Raw genomic sequence first — 10,781 nt, forward strand, 5'->3', positions numbered from 1 at the left:
ACTTGTTTTTCTCCAATGGATCTCTTATAAACCCAACAGCCATATAGCATTCTTTTGTCCAAATGACCCGATGGCACTTTCTTAACTTTTCTTGCTGTGACTCTAGCAATCTAGGGTCACACCACCTTCTCTCTCCTAGTCATGCTTTCAGTTGTAAGAGTGACATTGTCAATAGTACAGTGAGCAATTGGCACACACTCTACTCTTTTCTAAAATAAAAAAAAAAAAAATATATATATATATATCAACTGCAATCTTTGGTAACATAATTGTTAAGGAATGAACAATTTGCAGTGCCTTTAACAACCGATGGCTACACATGATTGTGTAGCGACATCATGGTTCAAACCATGCTGTGCAACATGTGGTCCCTTTGAATTTTATTTTAAAGGAATGGGTTCAATGACTTTTTTCTTTTGGAAGAAGAAAGACTTGCATTTCCATCTTAGAAAATTGAGAACTGTTTTTTTGCCTTTATTTTTTTGTCTTCAGCTCTTCTACGTACTGATTACTAATTCACATGTCCAGTTACTTCAGATTCATGGTGCTACCTCCTCTGCCTTTTTCATGGCTCTCACTTTAATTTTTCCATCATCCCTTCTGTGAAGGAGGTTTCTCTCCACACTCATCTAGCGAGGAAGGAACCGACCCTCCTTTATGAGAACTTGGAGACAGAGACCAAGGTGAAGCCTCGGTGCCCCTCCCCACCAGTGAGCTGCAGAAGGGCTGCAGAGTCCTGTGAATCTTTGGCTCCCCTCCTGGCTCCCTCCATAGTTGGCATTGTCTGCACGGAGGAGCCCAGCTCGTTACAATCGAATTGTTGAAGTCTCTAGAAGCCGGCTGAAGGAGAAGACTGGCCAGAAAGGACATCAGCAAGCGGTGTGCTCCAAAAGTTGGTGGCAGAAACATTCAGAAGAAGAAAACCTTTCCGTTTCTCTTGTTTTCTCTTTATCTTCTCTCCCTTCCTTTTCCTTTACTTAGATTGTACAAAGCCTGTCCAGCCCCCATGGTAGTTGTTTTTCTCCTCAGAGCCCCAGGACAGAGCTGTATCTCTTAGTTGTAGGTCAACCCATGGGGGTTCTTTTCCTGGAGTCCCACGGCAGTTTATTCATATCTCCTTCATTCAAATTATTTCTGTAGTGTAATTATCTGTTTAGACATATCTGTCTTCCTTGCAGACCCCCAACATTTCAAGACCTTTGGGCGCATAGTAGATACTTAAGTACTTGAGTGAATCAGTGAAGATCTTTTGTTGAATAAGATCTAAATAAATACAATACCTACTCAGCACATGAATGCAAGCACTTGAGAGAGAGTTTTGTGTCTGCTGAAGCAGGCTGTGGACCAGTTTAGGGGCTCAGTGCCAAAGTGACTCAATAGATTTAGACCAAATGAACGAGATAATTAACTTCAATTTTACAATTCATGGAGAACAGGAGCAGGATATCTAGGTGTGAATCAGGACTTGATCATTCTTGTTGCATCTTTGGAAAACCCAGTCCTTTTTCTTTCTATGGAAATTTGACTCATCCCAAGCAGCTGCCTTATTGGTATTTATGGGAAGATCAAATTGAAAAGAAAACCCAGAAAAGTATAACGGCTAGCCTTAGGGAATCTCTTAATAAAATGAAAGAACAAAAGTCGGAGTTAGAACAAAGATTGAAAGTCAAATTTACTGAAAATTCCCTGTCTCTTCCCTCCTACACTCCCTTATATCCCCAACTCCCTGTCCCTGACTCCCCAGAAGATCTTTTTGATTTCTGGGACCCTGGCCCAAATCCTCCCCCTCAAGACTTATCTCCTCAGCCACCTCCTCAGCCAGTTCCCTTAGGTCTCAGGACTCCAACTTCTCCGAAGGACATGCAGCTGCCTGTTTTAACGTCTCTCACGGTTGAAGACTTACAGGGGGCGCTTAGGCCTGACCTCCAAGCAAGGGGCATACAGGTTACTTGTGTAAATGCTGAAAACCAAGAAATAAATTTAGTAGAAACACCCAGGAAGGGCAAGAAGGTTCGTTTTGCTGTGTCTTACAACTCCTCTTACTTTCCAGGGCTCTGTAATCAGGCTCTGTCAGCTTCAGACATTCCTATGCAGTATCCATTGAGGATGTATCCTGGACCTCCGCTGCAGAGAGTTCATGTCTCCTGGACAGCAGCTGATCTTTTAAATTATAAAACTCTCCTGCCTCCATTGTCAGAAGACCCTACTAAATTTAGAGAAGAATTAGAAAGATTAGTGGCTATTCATAGCCCCACCCACCGAGACCTTGACTGGCTGCTAAGGGGCGTTCTTCCATCCCATGACTACACTGTAGTTATCAGACAGGCCAGACGGCCCCCTAGGAAAAACCCCCCTCATAGAGGAAATAGATGGCCAGACCCTCTCCCAGGCCCTCCTGCAGATGACCAGGAAGTGGCACAGCTACAGGCTGATATTCAAGGTTTAATAGGCGCGATTCTAGAGGCGTTTCCTCCTAAAGTTAATCGGTCAAAAATTGAATTATGCACTCAGAACGAGGGGGAACATCATAAAGCTTTTGTTGAACGGTTTGTTCAGACTTTCCAAAGACACACTGCATTGAATCTGGAAGCTCCAGAGCATAAGAATCTCCTAATTTCTGCTTTAGTTGGAAATTTTCTTCCTGATACAAAGAAACAAATTCAAAACAGTGTGGTTGGTTGGGCAGGGCAACCATTAAGTGTAATAATGGAGGCTGCTACACAATTCTTTGAAAATTGTCAGCAAGAAAGCAAAAAAAAAAAAAAGAATTAAAGACAACTCTTCTTGCTTTGCAAATTGAATCTTTTGAAAAGCAAAAATTCAACCCTGAAAGTAAACTAAAGCCCACTCAGAGGTCTCCCTATTTGCCTTCGGACAATTGTAGGTATTGCAAGAAACCAGGGCACTGGAAAAGGGCATGTGCCGCTCTTAAGAGAAGGGAAAGTTTAAAAAATGTTCCCGCTTGGCCCCAGCACCCCCAAAAGGCTCATTTTTCTCTACCTGAGGGGCATTTCTCCCTCAAATGATGGGGTCAGCCGATCCTTAGTCGAAACCCTGAGCCTACAGTTAAACTTAAAATAGAGGATCGGAAACTGGATATCTTAAATGACACTGGTGCGAATTCTCTACTATCCGTTCAAAGGATTTATCTCTACCTGTTACCTCTGATTCTATCAAGCTGTTAGAGTCACTGGACAGCCTATTTCACTGCCCATATCTAAGCCCACTCCAATATATTTAGGCCCCCTTAACACTCATCATGATATTTTAGTTTCCGACTGTTCACCAGCAAACCTCTTTGGCCGAGATTTGTTATGTAAATTCAATGCCACTATAAATTGTAATGAAAAAGGTGTTTTTATCTCCTTGCCTTCTGACCAAGCCCCACGTCTCCTACTTTCCATGATGGAAACTTGTCCTGATTTAAATCCTTCTGAGGAAGATGAGTCTTTAAAGAATGTCCCAACCAGTCTTTGGGCTACACAAGCAAATGAGGTAGGATTGTTGCTTAGTGCTGAGCCCGTGCACGTTACTTGGAAAAAAAATAAACCGTTTCCATCAGTAGACCAATACCCGCTCTCCAGAGATGCCGAGCGAGGACTCAACCCATAATAGACTCCCTTTTGCAACAGGGTGTACTAGCTTTTACTTCCTCGCCCTGTACCACTCCAATCTTGCCAGTAAAAAAGGAAGGCAAATTTGACTCAGACGGGAACCAAATCTATAGATTTGTACAAGACCTCAGAGCCATAAACTCTTTTGTAATTCCTCGGCATCCTGTGGTCCCTAATCCAGCTGTCATCCTGACCTCAATACCTGCTGATGCAGCCTGCTTTACAGTAGTTGACCTCTGCTCAGCTTTCTTTTCAATCCCATTACACCCTGACTCACAATTTCTTTTCACATTTACATTTAAAGGGAGACAATTAACATGGACTCGAATACCTCAGGGATATTGTGAGTCCCCCTCAATATTTTCCCAGGTCCTTAAAGCTGACTTGGATTCTGTAGTCTTTACTCAAAGCTCCACTCTTGTTCAATATGTTGATGACCTTTTACTCTGTAATCCAACTAAGCAGGGGGCTCTTACAGATTCTCTCATTCTCCTGAAAGCCCTAGCTGAACGAGGCCATAAAGCCTCCAGGTCTAAACTTCAGTGGGTGCAAATGACTGTTACCTACTTAGGGCATGAGATATCTCAAAGCATTCAAAAGCTAACGCCCAAACGCCTTGAGTCAATTTTATCCATCCGTCTCCCCAAAACAAAGAAACAGCTACGTAAATTTCTAGGAGCTGCTGGTTACTGCTGCCAATGGACTCCTAATTTTGCAGCCCTTGCTAAACCTCTGTATTCTCTTCTCCCAGATATCGCCCCAGAGCCTATTTCCTGGGCCTCAGAGGCATTAAACTCCTTTGAGGCCTTAAAAATAGCTTTGTCCATGCCTCCGGCTCTTGGCTTACCTAATTTTGACAAGCCTTTTCATCTATATTGTCATGAAAATAATGAAATTGCTACAGGCATTCTAGGGCAATCTTTTGCCTCTCAAATACGTCCTATAGCATATTTCTCATCCAACTAGACCCTGTGGCATCAGGCATGCCCCCATGCTTACGTGGGGTGGCTGTAGCTGCCACCCTGATTGATAAGGCCAGTTCTCTTACATTAGGCACTCCCATTCACCTCTATGTCCCACATTCTGTGTCAGCTATTTTGCAAGTTCATAGGACACAACACCTCTCTACACGGCGACAGACCACCTATGAGCAGGCTCTTTTAACTAACCCTTCCATCATCTTACATCGTCGCAACACTTTATTTATTTATTTATTTTTATTTATTTATTATTATTATTATTTTTTTTTTGTTTATTGCAGTAACATTGGTTTATAACATTGTAAAAATTTCAGGTGTACATCATTGTACTTCTATTTCTGCATAGATTACATCATGTTCACCACCAAAATACTAATTACAACCCATCACCACACACATGTACCGAATTATCCCTTTCACCCTCCTCCCTCCCCCCTTCCCCTCTGCTAACCACCAATCCAATCTCTGTCCCTATGTGTTTGTTTATTGTTGTTATTATCTACTACTTAATTAAGGAAATCATACGGTATTTGACCTTCTCCCTCTGACTTATTTCACTTTGCATTATACCCTCAATGTCCATCCATGTTGTCACAAATGGCTGGATTTCATCGTTTCTTATGGCTGAGTAGTATTCCATTGTGTATATATACCACAGCTTCTTTATCTATTCGTCCCTTGATGGGCACTTAGGTTGCTTCCAAGTCTTGGCTATTGTGAATAATGCTGCAATGAACACAGGGGTGCATGTACCTTTGCAAATTGGTGTTTTCAAGTTCTTTGGATAAATACCCAACAGTGGACTAGCTGGATCATATGGTAGTTCTATCCTTGCTTTTTTGAGGAATCTCCATACTGTTTTCCATAGTGGCTGCACCAGTTTGCACTCCCACCAGCAGTCTATGAGAGTTCCCTTCTCTCCACATCCTCTCCAACACATGTTGTTTCCTGTCTTGTTAATTACAGCCATTCTGACGGGCGTGAGGTGATATCTCATTGTAGTTTTGATTTGCATTTCCCTGATAGTTAGTGATTTTGAACATCTTTTCATGTGTCTGTTGGCCATCTGTATATCTTCTTTGGAGAAATGTCTGTTCAGGTCTTTTGCCCATTTTTTAATTGGGTTGTTAGTTTTTTTGTTGTTGAGATGCATGAGTTCTTTATATATTTTGGAGATTAAGCCCTTATCAGATGTATGGTTTGCAAATATCTTCTCCCAATTGTTAGGTTGTCTTTTCGTTTTGTTGATGGTTTCCTTTGCTGTGCAGAAGATTTTTAGTTTGATGTAGTCCCATTTGTTTATTTTTTCTATTGTTTCTCTTGCTCGGTCAGATGTGGTGTTTGAAAAGATGTTGCTAAGACCGATGTCGAAGAGCGTACTCATTGCAACACTTTAAATCCAGCTACTTTACTGCCCCTTCCTGATGATGGAGAGCCCCACTCCATTCCACATGATTGCCTTGCAACTATAGAAATGGTCTCAAAGCCACGAGAGGATCTCTCAGACATCCCGTTAGACAATCCAGACTTACTTCTGTTTTGTGACGGCTCCCGTAAACGAAATTCCCGGGGAAGCATTATAACTGGTTATGCCATAGTTTCCCCACATGAAACTCTTGAAGCTTATTCTTTGCTCACCATAAGATCAGCCCAAGCTGCTGAACTCATAGCTCTTACTAGGGCCTGTACATTAGCAAAAGAAAAAACTGCCACTATTTACACAGACTGCAAATAGGCTTTTGGAGTCTGCCATGTTGTTGGCACAATTTGGAAATCCCGTAGATTCTTAACCTCTGCAAGAACTCCTATTGCTAATGGACACTTAATTACAGCCTTATTACAAGCTATTCACTTTCCTTCAAAAATTGCCATTGTTCATTGTTCAGCCCATACTAAGGAGACTGATGTCATATCTTTAGGGAATGACAGGGCTGACAGAGCTGCTAAACATGCAGCTCACTATATACCCCCTTATCCGTTTTCCACCCAATTTTTAAACTTGCCTTTATCCCTGACTGATGTTATTAACTATCAGACAAATGCCCCACAATCTGAAAAAGACAATTGGATACAAAAGGGTGCCAAACAATTATCAGATGGATTATACATTGGACCAAATGGACTTCCAGCAGCTCCTTTTCTTTTGACTTTTTGGCTTGCACTTATCTCCCACCAAATGGGACATATGTGCAAATGGGGGATAGCTAAAGAACTAAAAAACAATTGGTTTTGCCCTGGCAGCCACAAAATTTCTGACCAAATCACCTCCCAGTGCACAACTTGCAAATCTTACCAAGTCTCTGGGAGAAATCGGTGTGATCCAGGAAGTCCTCCCAGGCCCATGCTGCCTTTTGCAGCACTCCAAATAGATTTTATGGACTTGCCCTCAGCTTTAGGTTACTCTCACTGTTTGGTTATTGTCTGCATGTTTAGTAGATGGACTGAATGCTATCCGACCAGACATGCAGATGCCACAACAGTGGTAAAGAAATTAATAACTGAAGTTATTCCTCGCTTTGGCATTCCTTTATAGATTGAATCAGACCAAGGAACTCATTTTACAGCAGAGATAAACCACTTGCTTGCAAAAACTCTGGGGTATTCATTAAAATTTCATACCCCATATCACCCTCAGTCATCAGGGCAAGTGGAACATAAAAATCTAGATATAAAAAGAACTCTAGGAAAAGTCTGTCAAGAAACTGAACTTAAATGGCCAGAAGCTCTGCCCTTGGCCCTTATGAAGATTCAAAATACTCCAAATAAAAGGCATGGACTGACTCCTTTTGAAATAGTTTTTGGACGTCCGATGCCTACTGGCGTCTCTAAACCTTCAATTCCTGTATTAAATGAATATTATGGGAACTTAAGTGAACAATTTGATGTTATGACTAGTTATATACAAAAATTAACTAGTATACTTGAAGCATATCGTCAACAGGTAAAAGAGACGTGGCCCCCACCTTCTGACAAGCCTTGCCATCCCTTTCTACCAGGAGACCGGGTGTACATCAAGGTCTTTAGAAGAAAACACGTACTGTCACCTCGCTGGGAAGGACCTTATGAAGTCTTACCGACGACCTGCACTGCCATCAAAATAAAAAAAAATCTTCCTGGATCCATGCAAGCCACACCAAAATAGACCCAGAACATCACTCTAAAGACAACTGAGAGATAATCCCCACAGGTGACATTAAACTAAGGATTTCGAGGGCCAAAACCCAGGCCCCAGAAGCAGCAGACATCACGAAGTAGACAGCTTTTCCCAAGATCACAGATCAAGAAAACCTACTTTGACCCATTTCCTCCCCCTTACTTTAAAACTCAGGATAAATATACACACTCACACACAAAAACTATTAGTGGAGATATATATATTTTAATCATTTATTAGAAAGCTGACTGGAGAGTGCTGGTCTCTATCTGTCCCTCTTCCCCTCTCTAAGTCTCTGCTATGGGCTCTTTTCCGATCTGTGTCTTGCTTTTACTAACCCTCTCCTTTTCAACAGGTTGGGCACAGACCAAACACCCCCTTATGCCAGTTTACCAAGCCCTAGCTACGCTAACTAATCAATCTGACTGTTGGTTATGTCAACAGCTAGATAGTGCAAAAGAACCTGAACTAGTCTTTGTTCCTGCTGATATGAACACCTGGTGGACTAAGTATGGAAAATGGATGAATAACAGAGTATGGTATCTGCAACAAGGGAAACTTCACTCTGCTTCGTCTCCTGGTGAGTCACTTGGGCCCCAGAAAGACTACTTAGAAGGTCAAGGACTGTCCCTTGCCCAAGTACAAGCAATAAGTGAAAGTTTTTCCCTCTGCATTGAAAGTAAACATGGTGCTGGACCTTTCCTGGGTGACATACCGAGACAATATTGCAGTCAAACTCTGTGGTTTGATTCCGCAGGTGGCATCTTCAGAACTCTCAAGGGAATTGTAAGTGACTCTATCACTACTCCCTCTGGCACAGACATCTGCCAAATCACCAAGTGCTCTGGATGGCTTACGAGCCACCCGTGTGCAACTTGGGGTATCGCAGCTATCCGCATGGTTAAGCTGCCCAATGCCACAGACTATATAGGGGTGAATCAAAAATCTGGACTCACCTGGTCAGGTGACAAGACCAGGCTTTATAGCTGCCAAAATCAGACTGCAGGCCTCCTGTACCAGCTATTCTGCAATCTCTTCTGTTCTCACAGACTGACAGGAGCTCATGGGAAATGGAGATGTTTAGGTAGTAACAGTGCAAGTGGCACAGATCATGAAATAGTCCAGATCCTGGGAACTACAGACTCAATTCTAACCTTGTCTTTAAACTACACTGGTCTTTTCATTTTCTGCGGCAACAAAGTGTATAAAGGATTCCCACCTAATTGGTCAGGACAATGCGGACTTGGATACCTGGCTCCTTCTGTCACCAAACACTCCACCTGAAATGCCAGCCAAATTACAAACTTGGGTTCGTTTGTTCATAAGATTGTGCCACATAAACGTGTCAGTTGAGAAATCGTGGAGAATCCACTTGTATATCACAATTCCAAGTTCTTTTCAGCCTTGAGAGTCCTATTCCCCAGCTTTGGAGATTATGAGTTGGAAAAGGCAATCTTAAATCTCTCTATGGTAATGGAGCAAGAGTTCAACACCACCATGCAAACCTTGAACATACTCCAGTCAGAGATTAACAGCCTAGCATCTGTGGTGCTCCAAAATTGACGTGCTCTGGATGTACTCACTGCCCAGCAAGGAGGAGCATGTGCAATCATTGGAGAAAAATGTTTCTTTTATGTGAATCAAACAGGTCAAGTAATATCTAACTTAAATCTATTAAAAGAGAAGATTGACATTTTTAATCAGATAAACGAAGCTCACACATTTTATTGGACTGACTTATTTCCAGGATTGGGGGACTGGTTTAATGGTGTGTGGGGAAATGTGCTCCGATTTGTTCTTTTCTGCTTGTTCATCCTCATTCTAATCTGCGTTCTTTTCTCTCTTTGCAGAGTTCTTATCACTCGGATACTAACACAATTTCTCTCTCCACAGTTACCAGCTCAGCTTTAACTATGTGAAACTTCTAGGGAAGTTTCAGAGGAGGGAACTGATGGTGCTCAGGGTAAGCTACCCCAGGAAGCACCGCTCTGGTATGCGGATTATTTCCAGCTGAAGACAATAAGGACTCAGAGAACTCAGGAAGAATATTTGAGTTTCCCCTCCCAAACTGCCTAAAGAATTTAAAACAAAATATCTGTTTCAGGAAGGAGTTATTATCATGACTGCTATAAAGATAATGTAGGATAGAGGTTACAATAAAAAAGGCACTAACAAGCCCATCTTATCGGAAGATCTGTCTCTCTGGCCACAGGCTCTGGATGGCCCTGCAAGGAGTTACCAGACAATCATTTACAAGGGAAGTCTCCATTTGTAAATGTATCTCCCTCTCTGTATTGGGAAGAGGAGGGACGACCTCATTTCTAGAGACTTATCAATGTAGAAGGTGAGGCCTTAAAACTGCATAATAAATCTTACTCTTGTTTACAGTGCTTTAGTGATAATCTCCTGTAACTAACACTCCCACCCCCAACATCCTCCTTGTCTTTGGTTGGACATGGTATTTAAGACGAGAATCTGCTATTGTGTTGAGAAACGCAGTGTCCCTGCTTTCTCCCATGTATACATGTTATTAAACTTGGTATTATTTTCTATGGCTACCCTGTCTTGTTAATTATTTGGCCAGTCATAAGACCCTTAAGGAAAAGGGCAGAGGGAGATTCTCCCTCTTCCCCTGACAGTGGTGATGCAGGTGGGCTCTCAAGGTTACACCTACATTGTGGAAGCAAGCAATCAAGTATTTAATGGAAGCATTTCTATGTAAATGAAAGAAAAACAAGGTTAATGGTTGGAGCAAGTTGTAAAGCAGTTTCTGAGTATAGGGGACAGCTAGTTAAGAAGATTTTTAGATGTCAGCATCAAAGCATCTTTTACAGTTTAAAATGTCTCTGATGATGTCACGGGGTAATCTCTTAAGTTTATATCAAGTCCATCAGCTTTAGTTTGTAAGGCTTCAGGAAAAAGGGCAGGTTCAGTTTTCAGTGATTCCAAATGAAAATGATGGAAAAAATGAAAAACGTTAGTTTGGACATCTGTAGCCAGATATTTTAGGAGACTAGAAGAAATCAGGATCCA

Source organism: Ceratotherium simum, unplaced genomic scaffold (assembly GCF_057802395.1).
Source record: "Ceratotherium simum simum isolate JZ-2026a unplaced genomic scaffold, ASM5780239v1 HiC_scaffold_43, whole genome shotgun sequence".
NCBI classification, from domain to species: Eukaryota; Metazoa; Chordata; class Mammalia; order Perissodactyla; family Rhinocerotidae; genus Ceratotherium; species Ceratotherium simum.